Below are 19,480 nucleotides of genomic sequence, written 5' to 3' on the forward strand. Positions count from 1 at the left end.
AATATGCCCTAAATTGCATGGGACAGGTGAATGTAACTGAGTGTCCTATATTTTATCTAGCAACCCTGACCCCCAAGCCAAATGAGAGCCATCAGTAACTAATGAAACTGTCAGCTTAATTTAGTAATAAGTAAATGGAAAGAATTCATTCAGTATTTGTTGAATATTTTTTTTAAATCTTTCATAATAAGAGAAGTGTAAAGTGCTTTTGGAGGTCACTAGGTCTCTGGTCTTTTTGTAATAATTTCAACATGCAAAGTGTATACACTCTGGACTGCCATGAACTTTGGTACTCCAGGCTGAGGCTTTCAATTCAGAGATAAGGAAACTCGCCCTGGGAGAAGTGACTTGACTTGCCCGAGGAAATTCTCCCATAAAGAGTTGTCAACAGCCAGTCTTGAGTCCTCATTACCTAACTCTCAAGCCAGGGGTCTGAACTCCCAACCAGGTTGTCTTCTCTGTTGAACACTCTAGTTGATAGGACTAGAAAATACCAAGTCCAAAAATTTAAAAAAAAAAGGTGATAACCAGGTTAATAAGTGTTTTAAATAACAGAGTTAGCTAAGTTTACCATTTTAACTGATAAAAATCAAAATAAAACTGAATACATCAAAATACATTTAAAGCTTAAATTATACTGAACATAAATTTTTATCATTCAGAAGGCACTCAAGTATCTCTCAATATCTCAGCCCTCCATTTTTTGTATAATATGCCAAGAGTCCAAATATAAAGAAAATTTTCAGGCATCTTTTAGGTGCCTGTGTGTTTCTATTTGTAAACTATTGTTCAGGGTATATACGCTTTTTTCCCATCGATTTGCCACATAAAATGTATTACTAGGGAGAAACATCAAACCTAGCGAAAATCAAACAACACAAAACTCTTGCTAATAACAGCAAGTTGCAATGAGTTCATTTCCATAGAAAGCAAAAGAACTATTTACATGCACAGATGGTATATCATCTTTACTATTAAAAAGAAGTATTACTCGGACTGAGGTATTAAAGCATGCTGCACCATGCCCAACACATAGTGGTTGCTACCTAAATATTAACTAGAATCATTACAGATTAAAAAGTCAGGTGGTCATCCCTAGAGAATGTCATACTGAGTGAGCTAAGTCAGACAGAAAAGGAGAAATATCATATGACATCCCTTCTATGTGGAATCTAAAAAGAAATGATACAAATAAACTTATAAAACAGAAAGAGACTCACAGACTTAGAAATGACCTTAATGGTTGCCGGGGGGAAGGGAGAGTTAGGGACTTTGGGAAGATCATGTACACACTGCTGTATTTACAACGGATAACAAACGAAGACCTACTGTATAGCTCGTGGAACTCTGCTCAATGTTACATGCCAGCCTGAATGGGAAGGGGGTCTGGGGAGAATGGATACATACACATGTATGGCTGAGTCCCTTGGCTGTTCACCTGGAAATTGCACAACATTCTTAACTGGCTGTGCCCCAATAAAAAATGCTTTGGTGTTAAAAAAAGGGAAAAAAAAAGTCATGTGGTCATGGATTCAACTAGAACTTATCATACTAAGGGAAGTAAGTCAGAAAAAACAGACAAATATCATATGGTGTCACTTATATGTGGAATCTAAAATATGACACAAATGAGTCTATCTATTAAACAGAAATAGAACCAGGGACATACAAGACAGACTAAGAGCTGCCAAGGGGGAGAGAGGCGGGAGAGCGATGGAATAGGAGGCCGGGGTTAGCAGACGCAAACGGCTACATGTAGAATGGATAACAAGGCCCTGCTGAATAGCACAGGGAACTGTGTTCAGTATCGTGTGATAAGACATAATGGAAGAGTATGAAAAAGAATCTAAATGTATACACGTGTATCATTGCCTTACTTTGCTGTACAGCAATTGACATCATAATTCAACTATATTCCATTAAAAAATAAATTTAACGAGATAATTATCAGTGTCTCAGAAAACAAGCCAGGTGGTTATCACAGTACTTATGATTATTATTCATCCACCCTAGTACCTTGCTTATTATACTTTACTCTTTACAAAACAGTTGTATGGTCTCAAAGTTCCCTTTTGTGAACGATCAATGTAATGTGGGCAGTGGTGACTGTGGAATAAATAAAGCCATAAAGGGTAATTTTCCCGTAAAACTGAGGTTTGGTCTTAAGTCACATACATGCTTTGCAGATAGGACTAACTAGAAGAAACGATAACTAAGGAACCTTGTGAACGTTTTAGCATTCAGCTTTGTTACAAACCATTTACTATGGGCTTTCTCACCCACAGCGCTACTCAAAGACTGTGGGAACAAAGACACTACACTTTCACCAAAACTCCAGGCTCCTTTAAAGTTGATCTGGTGAAAGGAAGTGAGATTTTTGTCTCTGACCCCAGGAGTTATCAGCTCATGTTTACAAGCTAAGGGACTGGTCTCCTTCAATGTCAATCCTGAACATCTTTAACTGCTTATATCACTTACATGTGATGCAGTTAACTACTTGTTCATAAAGGCGAGTTTACCAAGTAGTAAATCATAGGTCCCGTTAAATATTACGATGAATATAAATATTGACTGAGCTAAGGAGAGACTGCAGTTGTGTGCATGGAGACACGTTCTTGACTTCAGAGGAAGGAGTCAGGTCCTCGCTGCTTTTAGATAAGGAACCATTATGAAAGTAGAGTACTGACAAGAAGAAAAAGCCTCACAATTCAGCTGTATTTCTGGGGACTGACTGGTAGGTCTCCTTCCAGGTCATTGGTGTTTCTAAAACAAAGAAACTGTATTCCTTTTAAAGTAGAATAAATCCATGATTTACATGGAGAAGGAAACAGCAACCCACTCCAGCATTCTTGCCTGGAGAATCCCATGGACAAGAGGAGCCTGGCAGGCTACAGTCCATGGGGTTGCAAGAGTTGGACATGACTCAGCAACTAAACCACCACCACCATCACCCATGATTTAAGTGTTCAGTTCAGTTCAGTCACTCAGTCGTGTCTCTTTGTGACCCCATGAATCGCAGCACACCAGGCCTCCCTGTCCATCACCAACTCCTGGAGTTCACCCAAACTCATGTGCATCAAGTCGGTGATGCCATCCAGCCATCTCATCTTCTGTCGTCCCCTTCTCCTCTTGCCCCTAATCCCTCCCAGCATCACAGTCTTTTCCAGTGAGTCAGCTCTTCCCATGAGGTAGTCAAAGTATTGGAGTTTCAGCCTCAGCATCAGTTCTTCCAATGAACACCCAGGACTGGTCTCCTTTAGGATGGACTGGTTGGATCTCCTTGCAGTCCAAGGGACTCTCAAGAGTCTTCTCCAACACCACAGTTCAAAAGCATCAATTCTTTGGCACTCAGCTTTCTCCACAGTCCAACTCTCACACCCATACATGACCACTGGAAAAACCATAGCCTTGACTAGACGGACCTTTGTTGGCAAAGTAATATCTCTGCTTTTAAATATGCTATCTAGGTTGGTCATAACTTTCCTTCCAAGGAGTAAGCGTCTTTTAATTTCATGGCTGCAGTCACCATCTGCAGTGATTTTGGAGCCCCAAACAATAAAGTCTGACACTGTTTCCACTGTTTCCCCATCTATCTGCCATGAAGTGATGGGACCAGATGCCATGATCTTCATTTTCCGAATGTTGAGCTTTAAGCCAACTTTTTCACTCTCCTCTTTCACTTTCATCAAGAGGCTTTTTAGGTCCTCTTCACTTTCTGCCATAAGGGTGGTGTCATCTGCATATCTGAGGATATTGATATTTCTCCCGGCAAACTTGATTCCAGCTTGTGCACTTATACACTAAATTTCAAAGTATTTACTTTCATGTGGTCAGAAGGTCAGGGTGAGCATTCTGGGTTAGAATTCAGCTTCCTCATCTGCTAACAGAGAGCAAGTCACCCTCTAATAAACTTCACTTGTTTCCCTCATAGCTTAGTTGGTAAAGAATCTGCCTGCGATGCAGGAGACCCTGGTTTGATTCCTGGGTTGGGAAGATGCCCTGGAGAAGGGAAAGGCTACCCACTCCAGTGTTCTGGCCTGGAGAATTGCATGGACTGTATAGTCCTTGGGTCACAAAGAGTCGGACACGACTGAGCGACTTTCACTCTCACTTTTCCCACCGCTCATATTTGAGATAATAATTCTCAAGGTGTCATGAAGATTAAATGACATGTATATTAGAGATGCTCAGTAAGAAGAAAAATGTGACAGGAACAAAGGCAGAATTAGTTTTCTGAAATGGGTTTTGTGTGTGCATGTGCAGTCCATCTGTTTTTCTAGTTTCTGTATGTAGTTTGGCACACTTCTATCGTGCTGCGATTCATGGGGTCGCAAAGAGTCAGACACGACTGAGCAACTGAACTGAACTGATAGGGAGGATGGGGTGGGGAGGAAATGCAGCAAAGCAAAAAAACTCAAATCTCAAAAACTTTCTGCCTTATGGAGAGAAGTCGGTGGAGGCTATTCTGTATAATACTTACAGTCATCCTTGCAGGCTGAGTTATGGGAATGATACAGTTCCTATATGACTGATCTTTGTACTCCCAAATGCAAGCATGCCCTGTGCTGCATAGGATTTTTAAATGGCTTCAGGATGAGTCATTTTACACTTACCAGCGTGTAGAGAGTTTCACATTTTACAAGACATTTTCCACAGACGTTATTTCATTTAGTCTCAACAACTCTTTAGAAAGTGATTATTCTCATCCTCATTTTACACATGGAAATTTGAAATGCAGTAGGAACTAGCACAGAATTATAGGACTAGTTAGTGGGATGGCAAAAATACAATTCCATTTTCCTACTCTTTCCCTGCTCTATGCTCCCCTTAATGTGTTTCGGTTTGAGGTTTTTGTTTTTCTTTTTTTTTTTTTTTTAACTAGTGTCATGAAGAGAAACAGTTTTGTATTTTTGGCATGACACAGTTGGTCAGGCAAGATAGCCTTAAAAATGCCACGACACATAAATCTTGTCATTTACTTGGAATCAGGTAAAATTGAAGCCTGATATTAACACCTTTTGTAATATAAGGAACATAGCTTCTTCTGAACAAATGTCCATTTCACATGCAGATTTTTCCCCAGTACAGAATTCTATTTTTTTTAATCAAAAATAATGTGCATTAGACTGTTTTTCTTCTTTTAGAGGTGTGATATACATGTTTCACAATTAGCAGCTCTGTACTAAACAAAGCCAGACAGAGGCCCATAAAAGCTGTCTGCTACCTCCTCTCACAGATGCTGAGCTAGACCGGTGAACAGTCATCTTGGTAAGAGAGACTGTGACAAGAAGATGAATGTAGCAACAATTGCAGAGCTCACAAAAATCATGTTTTCAACAAACTTGACCCACCAACAGAAAACCTAATGAAGGAATCCCCACAGAAAGGATGTTATGCAAACCTGCACAAATACATTTAACATGCTGTAGGCAAAGAATACTTCTTTGTCTATTTCCAACACATGGCCTATATCCACTGTTGCCCAGTCACAAAAGGAACTCTAATGCAATAAAATTTCCACCTTCAGAGAACTGACAACTAAAAGCACACTGTATTTAAAGCTTCTATCTTTAGATGGGTAACAAAGGAAATGCCAAGACTGGACCCACTAGAAACCGCATCAAGGTCAACAGCAATAACCAGACTACAAACTCAAGACTGGGAGTTCATTTACACTTGTAGCTTTCAGGTAAAGAACATTTCCTTTAGTTGATTCCCACAGCCAAGACTAACTTGGATTTCTCTAGAAAATAGGAACTTCAAAGACCATAAGAGCAGGTATGATTCACAGCTGAGATCAATTCCCAATTAGTCAAAACTCCATACAGCTGGGCTCCTGAGGCTACAGGGTCTTCTCCCTACCCAGCTGAAAGGGATTGGGGCAAAGCCTGCCTGCGGTACTGGGGAAAGGGATTCCCGATGCAAGGTTATTCCATGTGGATACCAAAGACAAGAGAAATGAGGAGGGGGCCCCGAACGGAACGCTGAACAGCGTCAGGCACCAGAGGAGTCTGACATCTGGGAGAAGCCCCTACTCCGGCGGAAGTACTAGAGATCCAGAATACAAGTTTCAGGAGAAACAAAGGGTCTTTGGAGGGTCAGGTCATTTACTTTGCCATTAATGAAGAGCCCCGAACAGGGTCTCTTACATTTCTGCCACCACTCGCTGAAGAGGCACACACCCTCCTGCCTGCTCCGTCAAGACTGACCCCACTGCCTGGAGGTGGGAGCCATAGCCGTGGTCGTTCCGGAAAAGCCAGCGTGCAAGACAATTTGGATAAAGTCATCCCTAAGCCAATGCTTAAGTCCAGTGCCCACGGGTCTTACTTAGTTCTCTAGTCTAGGTGCATTTCTTCAAAAGCCAGCATACCTCCTTTACTACATCTCCAGTCACCTGATCTGTAAAGTGCCACAAAGGTGTTGGCTGTTCCCCTGCTAACTCCGGGAATCTGCTCCGGCAACTGTTTTTCATTATCTTTCTACCAAACTCCTTAAAATAGGTGCATGTCTTCAAACACTTGTCCATGAAATTTGCTGCCTAACACCTGGAACTTGCCATCCAGGACGACATCCTTTAAACAGCCAAGTACAACACCCCATTCTGCATCCAAGGAGAAGGCGATGGATGGTCCGCACAAACCAAGCCTCACGCAAGCTTCTTGCAGCCTTAGCTGCATCCCTGGCTCGGATTGCCGGAAGTGGCCTCTGCGCCTGCACGGAGGCGGGGCCTCCACTAGTTCGGCAGTGGCCACGTGCCAGTCAGATTCTGCGGGTCGGTTACGGACAGATGAGGAGCAGGTTTATTAAATAATAGGGAAAGACCCTCTCTAAAGGAGTTTTATGTAAGTACTTCAGAATACTTAATGTAAATACCTGAGAAGATTCTCTAAAACGAATGGCAGTAGAAATGTTGGATGCTAGTGACTGGATTGAAAATGGTGTTATCTTGAAGGAGTATTTATTTTGCAGTTTGAAAGTTCTGTGATCCCAGAATATACTTTTGGGGAAAAAAAAAAAACTCTTAAAACACAACAGTTTAAAAAATCCAGTTATAAAGTAGGCCAAAGAGATGAATAGATATTTCCGCAAAAAAAGATATAATGGCACATGAGAGGAGGTTCAGTATGATTCAGTTCAGTTCAGCCGCTCAGTCCTATCCGACTGTTTGCGACCCCATGGACTGCAGCATGCCAGGCTTTCCTGTCCATCACCAACTCCCGGAGCTTGCTCAAACTCATGTCCATCCAGTCCGTGATGCCATCCAACCATCTCATCCTCTATCGTCCCCTTCTCCTCCTGCCTTCAATCTTCCCAGCATCAAGGTCTTTTTCAATGAGTCAGTTCTTCAGTATCATTAGTCATTAGGGAAATCCAGATTTAACCACCATAATTTGTCTGTAAAAAGCTACTGAACAAATGAAACTTTTTTAATAGTAATAATACCAAATACTGATGAGAACATGGAGGAACTAGATTTCTCATACATTACTACTGGGAACATAAAATGTTACAGGCACCCTGGAACACAGTTAGACAGTTTTTTAGCATATGACCCAGCAATGGCATTCTTGGGCGTTCATCCCAAAGAAATAAAAACTTAAGTTCACACACATACCTACAAAACCATGTTTATAGAAGCGTTACTCTTACTGGAAAAACTGAAGCTACTCAAAAAAGTCCTTCAACAGGACAACAGATGAACAAATTCTGGTATAGCTATCCAACAGAAATTGACTCAGCATTAAAATGAAGTACTGATATATGCTACACCCTGAATGAACCTCAACAGCATTTTGCCTAGTAAAAAAGAATTCATTCAATCTCAAAACATTATCTACTGTATGCTCTCATTAATACAAGCCTCAAAATGACAAAATTCTAGACATGGAGAATAGATTAGCGGTTGGTGGAAGGATGCAAATACCAAGACTTAGCATGATGCTGTTCTATGGTATGAAACATCTCTGTATCTTGACTGTGAGAATTTTTTTAATCCTGTGACTTTGGCAAATAATTACCATAAAAGGTAGTCAAAAGTTTTTATACCACTTTTGTGCAGTAGAAACCTGAATGTTTAAAGACATAGTGTTCATTTAATTATACTTAAGTACCAATTTTTACTGGAAAAGATCAGTCCTCATTCCAATCCCAAAGAAACGCAATGACATAGAATGCTCAAACTACTGCACAATTGCACTCATCTCATACACTAGTAAAGTAATGCTCCAAATTCTCCAAGCCAGGCTTCAACAGTACGTGAACTGTGACCATCCATATGTTCAAGATGGTTTTAGAAAAGGCAGAGGAATCAGATCAAATTGCCAACATGCATTGGATTATCGAAAAAGCAAAAGTTCCAGAAAAACATCTATTTCTGCTTTATTGACCAAAGCCTTTGACTGTGTGATCACCATCAACTGTGGAAAAGATGGGAATACCAGACCACCTAACCTGCCTATTGGGAGATCTGTATGCAGGTCAGGAAGCAACAGTTAGAACTGGACTTGGAACAGACTGGTTCCAAATAGGGAAAGGAGTAGGTCAAGGCTGTATATTGTCACCCTGCTTATTTAACTTATATGCAGAGTACATCATGAGAAATGCTGGTTGGGTGAAGCACAGGCTGGAATCAAGAGGGTGGGAGAAATATCAATAATTTTAGATACGCAGATGATACCACCCTTATGGCAGAAAGTGAAGAAGAACTAATGAGCCTCTTGATGAAAGTGAAAGAGGAGAGTGAAAAACTTGGTTTAAAGCTCAACATTCAGAAAATGAAGATCATGGTATCTGGTCCCATTACTTCATGGCAAATAGATGGGGAAACAATGGAAACAGTAAGAGACTTTATTTTGGGGGGCTCCAAAAGCACTGCAGGTGGTGATTGCAGCCATGAAATTAAAAGACGCTTACTCCTTGGAAGAAAAGTTATGACCAGCCTAGACAGCATATTAAAAAACAGAGACATTACTTTGCCAACAAAGGTCAGTCTAGTCAAGGCTATGGTTTTTCTAGTGGTCATGTATGGATGTGAGAGTTGGATAAAGAAAGCTGAGTGCCGAAGAATTGATGCTTTTGAACTGTGGTGTTGGAGAAGATTCTTGAGAGTCCTTTGGACAGCAAGGAGATCCAACCAGTCCATCCTAAAGGAGACCAGTCCTGAATATTCATTGGAAGGGCTGATGCTGAAGCTGAAACTCCAATATTTTAGCCACCTGATGCAAAGAACTGACTCATTTGAAAAGACCCTGATGCATGGGATCACAAAGAGTTGGATATAACTGAGTGTCTGAACTGACTGACTGACCTGCTGCTTAAACATGCCGTTTAACTGTTTAATTCATAACTGAGGAAATGAAAGAAATTAAGAAAAAGCAGGATGTCAAAAGGCCAGTTAGTGATATAATAATGCCTTAGCATAATCTGACCAAGGTGCAAATGCAACTGTCAAAATTTCAGAAAACTACTTACTTCTATGTGCCTCAGTTTTATCATCTTTAAAATGGTTATGTTAATTATGGCATCTACCTCATCAACTAGTATGACGCTTAATTGAGAAAATGTGTTTGAAACCTCCTGGCCTAGCCCATTGCCTCCCAGATGTAAAGGCCATAATACATGTTGATTCCTATTTCTTTTGAGTTTCTATACTATTTCTCATCTCCCATTGCAGTCTGATGAGAAATGGCTTGCACTAAAGAGGAGTGATTGCTAGGAGTGAACAGGGTTAATTAAATTTTCCTAAGAAATATGTTACTGAAAAAAAAGGCATATTGATTAAACCTTTCAAAATAGTCACTTTTAAATAGATTAAGCAAAGTCTGTTTTGTGCCAAGTAAATGATCACCCCCTCATGGGTCTGTCTTGAGGTTCTTAGAGTAGACCCCCATAATCTGACTTTTCATTGTCCTCTCTTCTAGGTATTAAAGATTAGAGACTAATAATTCTATTTTCAAAGACAGTTCAGTGAGGATGGCTTAAAAAAGAAGGTTGCCCTTAATACCTTTCCTTGTAAAAACATTGAATGTCACTATATTCTAGGGTCTCTGGGGAATTCAGAGAGCACCAGGCAAGACTTGGTCTCCAAAGGGAATATAAACTAGTGGGGAAGAGTAGGAACATCCCATGTAGTAAAACTCATCCGGGGAGTCCATGGTTTCTTAGAGGAAACTGAGGTAGGAGAAGTGTGTTTGCATTTATAACCTTTTTGATGTTCTGTTTCTTGAGGGATAACACAGATACAGTCTTTGCAGCAGAATATGGGTCCTTCTTTCCCAGCTCTGTAAATCCATTACCTGAGGACTCCTTGAGAACTAAAAACACATTGTTGCCATCTTTGTACCCCCAGCCCTTAGGACACAGATAGCCTCCTCAATAAAGGTTTATCAAATGAATGAGGGCTTCCCAGGTGACACAGTGGTAAAGAATCTGCCTGCCAATGCAGGAGACACAGGAAACAAAGGAAACGCAAGAGATTCAGGTTCGATCCCTGGGTCAGGAAATTCCCCTGGAGTAGGAAATGGCAACCCACTCCAGTATTCTTGCCTGAAAAATTCCAAGGACAGAGGAGCCTGGCTGGCTACAGTCCATGGGGTAGCAAAGAGTCTGACACCATTGAGCGCAGCACAGCACGAATGAATAAACCCTTTAACCTTAGCTGCACACATCAATACCTTTACCCCCTAATTGCTTCTTTAGAGGATGGGAATGAGATGCTTTAAAACACACTAATTTTAATAGCTGACTGAAAGGAAGTGCCTTGGGGACCAGCACCGGGTTGGTTGTGTTCATTGTCACCTCCTTAGAGCTTCACAGATTACCTGACATTCTGTAGGAAATAGACATCTTTTATGTGCACGCATGAAAGCTGCCCCTGGTCCGTCCTCAGAGCTCACAGCCTGGAAGAGTAAGAAGTTCAGCAGGGTATCCAAGAATTCTGACAACCCACAAGCGGTCAGAAGTCAATTTCACTTCCTCACTCAGCCATTTGTAGAAGGTTGTAAATCTCCTCCTTACTCGGGTCGGGGGCAGCCGGTGCGACCTTACGCCCCTTGCGGGGACACCACGAGCCAAGTCACAGAGGAAGGTAACCCAGAGTCGAGCCGGGCAGCACGTGCAGCGCCCAGGGGAGGAGGAGGCTGGGCTAACGCAGCTCTTAGTCAGCAGCTGGGCTCGGTTTTGAAACAAAAGCCAATGTCCTCCCTTGGAGTCCGCGGCCGGTCAGCTCCTGGGGGGAAGAGAGCCATGCTGCCCAGCCGGTTAGTGGCCCAACTTACTTTTCCAGAGCCTGGGACAAAGGGCCAGCAGTTGTATGCGAATGGGTGGGGTGCTGGGGACAGAGGACGTGGGGAGGGCGGGGGCTACAGCTCGCTCTGCCCCTCCCCTCCCGGCCACTAGCAAGCAGGGCTGGGGTCTCCCAGGCTCGGCACACGTTAGCCCCCGGCAGGCCACCTCCGAGCCCGCCCCCACCCACCTCCACCCACCTCCACCCCCAGGGTCTGCGTAAAAACTAAGGCACCTTTGCAACCCGCACCCTAGCGCACAGACACACCAGGCCCGGGTTTCATGAATGAAATCCAATCGTGCGGATATAAATAGCCGCGAAGGCTGCTAACGTCACAGAGCAAGCGGCGGTCGCCACCGCGGCGGAGCTGGGTGCCGAGCGCTCTCCATTCCGCCCGGCCGGCCAGCCTGGGAGCCGGGCGGGGGCGGGAGGAAAGGGGGAGGGCTGGGGGACGGAAAGGGGCGAGCCCCTCTGGTCCGGCACCGGGAAGAGCTGCCGCCGCGGCGCGGGGCGAGCCCAAGAGGCGAGGCAGAGCCATGCTGCCTTTGTGCAAAGTTGGGCGGCGGGCGGCGCGCCGCGCGCAGGGGCCCGGCACACCCGCGACCGCGCGCAGTCGTGGCTGCTGCTGAGTGGCGGGGACCACCCCCCACCCCAGCTCCCCCAGCCCTTGAAGGCGGAGAGAGCTCGCGTCTCGCTCGGCTTCAGGGTAGGTTCTGTGTCGTGAGTGCGCTATGCTGTGAAACTTCTCCGAGCAGCCGCCGCGGAGCCCCCCCCCACCCCACCCCGCCCCGGCCCCGGCGGGTGGCCTATGGGGGCCCCGGGCCGCGCCACGCGGCCGGCCGCGTCCCGAGCAAGAGTCGTGGGACCGAGCTGCCCTGGGAGACGCCCTCGCCTTCTCTGCGAGGCCGGGAACCCTCCCATCAGAGGCCAGCAGAAGAGATTTCTAGGAGCGCCTGCACAGCCGCACCCCTAACTTGGAGCTGAGAAAATGCACAACAGGGCACCCTTAGGAGGAGGGCTGCGCCAGGGAGGGGGTGGGGGACGTGCCGCGCCGACCACAAGGCTCTTTCCTTGGAAGGTGGTGGGGAGCCAGAGGAACTGCACAGGGGGAGACACTAACCCCTTTGGCGCTTGCACCCCCAAGAGTTGACCGGTCAGCCCACAGTTTGGCGCTCCCCACCCCCAGCCCGGTGTCTATGGAGTCTGTTGTGAGTTGCTGTGGCAACAGTAGGAGCTGCCTTGAGGGGCCTGCAAAACACCTTACCTAGTCTCTGCGAGCTCAGGTTTTGGGGAGAAAAACAGGGTGGGGTGGAAGGGTGGGGTGGGAGGAAGCTGTGCAGACAAGGGAATCCAACCCCCTCGACAAAAAAAGAAGTGGAAGGAAGGCTCAACGGTGTAAGAATGTATCATTTGATCCTGCTGTTAGTTCTGCCGTTTCTACCCTCAGCAGTATCAAACATCTCAACTGAGGAGCAATGTCAATATTTAGACTTGGACAAGCCAGAAAGTTAGAAGGGAGTGCCAAGCGCAGGGTTTTGACTTGGCTTTGCACGTCAGCACACAAGCTGTGCCTTTCTAGCTGACTGTACACATTTGCTGGGGGGCGGGGGGAATGCATGAAGATTAATATACACACAAAGGCGCTCAGACCTAGGAAGAGGAGAAGAGGCTCTTTGACTTTGAACTCCCTCTCCCCAGCCTGTGCTGTTCCCGAAGCTTTGTTGAACCCCAGCCAGATGCTCAGCTAGAGGTTTCACTAGTTTGGGGCTCCCCCAGTACCCACGGGAGCAGTGCTGCGTATTTACACTGTACAGCATATCCCCTCTAAACTGCAAAAGTATGTTACCAGTAGTTTTCATCTCTGTATAACTCTGTTCTCACTATCAGCAGATATAAATAGCCAATAGGCTGTGTTTGGTTTCAGCAAACAGCTAGGCTTTATAACAAAACGCTGATAAGTTTGTTTTAAAACACTCTTCAGAAATTTGAAATTATATTTCATTTCTGATAACTCTGTGGACGCCTGAGAGAGTCACTGTTTGCTGAAAGAGAAACACAAGCTCTTTTCGATATAAATAATGTCTGCATACCACTCCACAGGTGGAGTAGGCAGCAAATTATTATTCAAGTAACTTTTCTCTGAGATTCTTGGATAGCATTTGGACTTGTTAGTGGGAAAGGAATTTAACTTGTTCTTCACAGTGTGGAAGACTTTGAAAAATCATTAGGAAGCAATGAAATCATAGTATTCTAAGCTTGCACATTGTTGTCCAACCAAATTTAGAAAGTAGTGTGACTTTAAGTACATAGGATTGTGTGTGGTTACAGAGGTAGAAACAGAAACACGGGCAGTTTGATGTTGGTACAACAACATAGCTTATTAGTTATGCAAATGCAATCAAATAGAAAAAAACAATGGAATCATTTGGACTTATGATAATATGGCCTAAAAATGCTATTTTGGAGGAATCGTAGATCCATTTCCTTTCCTTCTGTATTGTAAAATCCCTGAAAGGTTTTCCTTGTTTCTATTCATGGTTTTGTGGCTAACTGCCTTTTTTTTTTTTTTTTTTTTAGTATCATTGCCAAATGCTCAGAAATGTATTTTCAGAAATGCTACAAAAAGTTCACCTAGCTATTTCAGGATGTATATGGCCCCAAGAAATGCCATTTTAACACTGACACTTGAAAAAAATAAAGCAGGTTCTGCTCTTTGGTGGGTGGGGTAGAGAGGAAAACAATGCATGTTCAAAATGTCAGTGGTGCCCCATGTGCTCCAAGCGAGCAAGTATTACAGAGCAATACTTTATAAGGCACTTCTCTCTTTTGTGTAGGTAAGTCCAGCTGTGAGCAGGGGGTTCTGTTCTTCACTTCCAGCAAGCCAGGTCAGTGTCTTTGTGCAAACCCATGACCATAGATTGCTGACATATTCTGTCTGATTCTGAGCATGCATTTCAGAACAACTTACTTGGTCATTTGTCTTAGAATGAGTTGTCTTTGTCATATTTTTTTTAATTGACTCAGTTACGAATATCACAATTTCCATGATTATTAAAATTATTTTATTTACTCTGTGAGTAAAAATAGCACTAAAATGGGCCTTGAATCAGTTTGTTCTTTATAAGACTTTTCTCTTTCATGTTGGGGACCCAAGTCGTGCCAGGAAAAGCTGAAAATACAGGGGATTTGCATGCTTGATCATTGCAATTTTATATCTGTCCTAATCTTAGCAGTCTAGAGCAGAAAGAAAATTGATACAATAATGACTGATATTTTTGAGCTTGAACCAAAATTCAGGTAATATGCTGCATTCCTTACACTTACGTTCTCATTCTGCAAAAAAAAAAAAAAAAATATTCCTGTGAGGTGTAACACACCTCCAGAGGACAAGGTGAGGAATTGAAAGTTCAGAGAGGTCAGGTAATAGGTTCAGTTCCTGCTTCTAGTAAATGGAAGAAATTATATTTTTTAAAGTTCTGTCTTAATCCAAAACCTAAATTCTCTAGTTGGAAAAATCTTGTCCAATAGAGAAACTGGGACCAAAGAAGTTTAAGTGACTTGCCTAAGATAACTTGGTAATTATAGCTTATGTAGTAAAATTCAATGACAAAGGTGTTACAAAAGTATAAATTCCATTCTCTTTAAGTAAAACAGCAAAATATTAAGTATTTGTGTGTACTTTATGGCATGGCCCTGTCAAAAATTTAAGATTTTTACTATGGTGGTCTCCAGGTTTAAGGATCTTACAAATAGATTTTAAAAGACAAGATATTAAACAATCATGCAGGAAAAGTGAGAACATAAATCAAGATAATGCATGCCCTGAACTGAGGGTCAATGGTACATTCACAAAAAAATTTTCCAAGCACATTTTTGTCTAGATAGATAATAAAAGGGTAAGAGTTTAGAGAAAGACAGAGTGTAGAATTTCAAACCAACAGGGAGAGATTATGCATTCATCTAGAACTGCTAAATTACAGTATCTCAAACTTGAGATGTTATTGCTTGAAAAGCATTGAAACAAAATTGTAAGCTGTCTGAATCTTCACAGCATCACTAAGCATTACAACATGACCTGGTGCTTAAGAGTACTGGATTCCTTCTGCAAGCTCAGTTTGTCTGAAATGTGCCACATAGATATATTTGGATACCTAGTAAATAAATGCCAATGTAAGTCCTGAAAATGGCCAATATTTAAAGGTTAAGCAGGACGTTTTCCGTTTTTGCCAGGGTTGACCACCTTCTCTTTTCCCCTCTTTCTTCCTCCACCCTTACTTTTTGTAGAATAATGTGTAAGTTGTTAATCCTTCTCAGAGAGTATTATATAAAGGGATAATAAAAAGTAAAATGGGAATAAATTACCAAAGAAAACCTTACTGTATCTTCTTTTTTAATGTACTGATACCCCCAACCCAAGCTAATAACCCTAAAAGCTTAATTAGTTAAAAGATACTTTTAAGTGTTTAAAGGATTATTATAAGCTGTCCTATAACAGCTTTGTCCTATAAAAGTTGTTATATAATGTATCATTACGAAATAGATCATAATAGCTCTATTAGACTGGGAAGCCCCCTTACAGATTAAGACCTCATTATCAACTGATATTTGCTTAGCTGTGACAATGGTATGTTGTAAATTATCCATATAACAACTATAAACCTATAATTGCTTAAAGAGTAAAATTATACTCTGAATCATATAATGTTAGCACCAAAAAAGGCCTTAGAATGAGTATGGTGTCTCTAAGAGTAATTTAATTAGCAACCATTTGTTTGCTTTTTTGAACTTTAGAGGCTTTGGTTGCTATGCTTGACCTCTCTCAAAACACGCCTGGAAATACATGAAATTCTGCTGTTTTTCACTCAAGAAATGTACCTGTAGAAAGCGGGAATTTTTTTTTCTTTACTCTTCTTATTGGTCTTCCTTTTTCCTTTTAGAAAACAGGCAGCTCAGTCTCATTCTTTGAAGGCCTTACTCTGGCTTCACCTAATAGGGTTCAAAGAGTACAGATTATTTGAATCTGGTTCTTGTTTTCATCTTCTTTTCTCTACCCAGGCTCCCCACCAACATCTCGACACCGAAACAAAATTTGGAGAGGGAAGGAAAGATAAGTCACAAAAAGTGAGGTGTATATAGAAAGGGGAAGGGGGTGGGAGTGTGTGATTCATGGGGGAGGGGAGGAGACAAGGAGAGCTTTGCCTGGAAAGGCAAGAGGCAGTCACCCAAACAGATGGGATGTGTATGGACAGGTTATTGATATGTCAGAATAAAAATTGTTTAGGGTTTTTTTGGGGGTTCCAGGGAGGCTGGAATTTATAAACAAAGTGAAGTCACCTCCTCCTATCTTTTGTTCCTCGTACACATTGGACAGAAACTGAGAAATGGGCAAATAAAGACACTAAAATGTGAGTATGACAGCCACTCTTTGATGTCCCAGGACACACCTGCCCTCAGATACTGCCAGCAGCTGTCCCATCAAGCACATCAACATGTCCGATAAGGTTTAATCAACTAAGGATGAATTAGAAAGTTTTACAAAGAAGGAAACCAGATGGATGCCTGCAGGTCCACAAGTGTGATTACATTTCTTCTCTCTGCACCTGACATTATTTATTGCATAGACACAGGTTAATGGCAAGTCCTCAGTGCTAATGGGGTTACAATCTCAGTCTCCATCCCTCTGTGGAGAAATTTCCGTGGAACTGTTTGTCACCCAACCTAGTCCAGACCCCTAATGACTGCTGAAAAAACAATAACCAGTACTTATATCATGCTGCTTCTAGATGCCAGACACTTGATTGTACTACAGATACTATTCTTTATAAATTCCAATTTTATAGAAGCAAAAAGGAAACTCAGGTATATTAAGTCAAGAACTAATTGGAAGTAGAGCTTGGATTTGTACAAAGATCTAAGAATTTGAATATATATTTGATTTAAGTATATAATGGGGGGGGAAGCACTTTAAAATATTCAGTTCCAGGTTATTCTTGCAGATTGTAAAAGAATTAATTATTCTTGTAGGGTTCTTTTTTTAATTTTATGTATCTTGTTTTGTATTTGGTAACTTGAACCACACAGCAGTGTTGTCTGTACAGATTGTTAATTCTTCAGGGCATCTCTAATATATTTTGATGGAAGTCACACTAGTAAACAGTTGAGTCATGGAGGGTTGAATCCTGAACCAGAGAGGTTCTTAAAGATCCTTAATCCAACCTCACATAGGTGAGAAACAATCTACCATCCAGAGAAGCAGTGCAGCTCACCCACTCTTCCAGTTCATAAGTGACACAGCTGGGGCTGAACCCAGGTTTCCAAAGCCCAGTCCAGGGCTCAGTTCTTTTATGTAACACTGCCTGAAACATGGCACACCTTCTAAAGCCTCCAACTTAGCCAAAATTGCAGCTATCAAATCTGAAATATATCTGAAACCTAACATACATCCAGAAATGGGTTACAAGGGGATTCCAGCAGTGTAAAGGTATTGTGGGTCCTAGGAGAGACCTTTCCTATCTTCACGGACACCAATACAGACCAGTCTCCTTGTATTCAAAATTTAACTACCCCGTACTCTGATCCCTTTCAAGCTGTTTTTGTTGAGATGCCTGTTTTCATCAACTATGGAGATTTTAAATTTTGTCTATGGATTTCTGGCTTTTTATTAATCATGTGACGTGGGTGACATATTTCTTTGGAGCTCATTTTGCTCATCCGTAAAATGGAGACAATATCACCTCCATCAGAGGATTATGAGAATGCTATGAAATCACACATGTAAAACAGATATTAGGGAGTCTTCCCTGATGGTCCAATGGCTAAGACTCCGTGCTCCCCCAGTGCAAGGTCTACCAGTTCTATCCCTAGTCAGGGAACTAGATTTCACAGGCTGCAACTAAGAGTTCACAGGCTGCAAGTAAAGATCCCACATGCCACAACTCAGACCTGGTACAGCCAAACAAATAAATGATTAAAAAACACACAAAAAACAGTAGGTGCTCAACAAGGGTGAGTTTTCTTCTTGGCCTTGCTAAAGTATGTCAAGAGAAAATGTTACAACACATTAGGGCATCCATATCATTTTGCTGCTAAATGTTCTGGAGTCATCTGAAGTCTGACACTGCAAGGGATCACTATAATGACCTTTTTTCTTGGGTAAAAACGGGCCCAGTTGTGTCCCTGAGTACCAGTAGCCTGGTCACAATTACATTTATCTTCTTCACACTCTAGGGTTGCTGAGGTTTGCATGAATTACTTTACTGCTTGAGTTTCTGCCTCAAAGTAATAGCAAACTCCTCTGGGAGATACCTGGCTCTCATGTCCTTTGACACTGTTTTTATCTAAGGTGTTTTCCATGTAGACCTTTGCATCTCAAAGCAGCTGCTGTGTTTTCAGCCAAATAACTAAAATATTTTCAGAGAAAAGTGTTGCCAGTAAAACATTTTTGCTTTCAATTTCAAAACAAGTGAGACTTTCCTCCCATCATTTCAATTAACTCTAGTATTGAATCTTTCCTGGGCATTGACCGTCTTTTCTCTCTGTCGCAGGTTGCTAACTGATATGTTGATGGGAAAAACATGAGCACTGCAATTTCCCCCTTTCACCCTCAGCACTTGATAGCTACCGTGGCCTAAATTACATCTCTGGGAAATGTTTCATCACACTCCTATCTCCAGCTGCCACACTTTGTCATGTGGCACTTGCTGCCCTGTTTTGAGTTTTTGGATCCAAGTCTTTGGCAACAGTTCTTATTACATATACATGGAGGAAAGCTCCTGATAAGATCTTTTTTTCTTACTTGTACTTTTTCCCCCTTTTTTGAAATGAATCGTCCAAGTGGCCTAGAATAGCCTTTACTTTCCTAGTGGCTCAGTTTCCCTTTTCAGTGTTGGACGAATGTGTGTTGCAAGACATATGTCCTCTTCAGGTTAGTTATTGAGTCATTAAGTCATGTCAGACTCTTTGTGACCCCATGGACTGTAGCACACCAGGATTCCCTGTTCTTCACTCTTCAAGTGTAGGGTTAGCCATTAGGTGTTTTCCCCAGTGCTGTCCTTCTTTCGGTATGAGCTGCTTAGAGATCACCAACTGCTAGATTGCTACTAGTCTCAAACCAGCTATGTGAGTTTCCATTCACAGCAGGGAGTTTATTGTTAAAGCAATGCTTCCCAAAATTTAATGTGCAAAAAAACCACCTGG

General features: G+C 42.3%; 1 protein-coding gene across 7 annotated transcripts in view; it reads left to right on the forward strand.

Moving 5' to 3' along the window:
* Positions 1-19,480, forward strand: part of RHOBTB1 (Rho related BTB domain containing 1) — a 141,989-nt gene that overhangs the window by 52,383 nt on the left and 70,126 nt on the right. The window contains exons 1-2 of one of the 7 annotated variants that reach the window (XM_005699064.3): positions 11,193-11,258; positions 14,119-14,169. The exons of 3 other annotated variants lie outside the window; for them this stretch is intronic. The gene's annotated coding sequence lies outside the window, so the exon portion shown is untranslated. Of the gene's footprint in view, positions 1-11,192; positions 11,259-11,677; positions 11,991-14,118; positions 14,170-19,480 lie in introns of those variants that run through there. 3 more of the 7 variants (XM_018042278.1, XM_005699065.3, XM_018042281.1) reach the window with 3 other exon arrangements.

Source organism: Capra hircus, chromosome 28 (assembly GCF_001704415.2).
Source record: "Capra hircus breed San Clemente chromosome 28, ASM170441v1, whole genome shotgun sequence".
NCBI lineage: Eukaryota > Metazoa > Chordata > Mammalia > Artiodactyla > Bovidae > Capra > Capra hircus.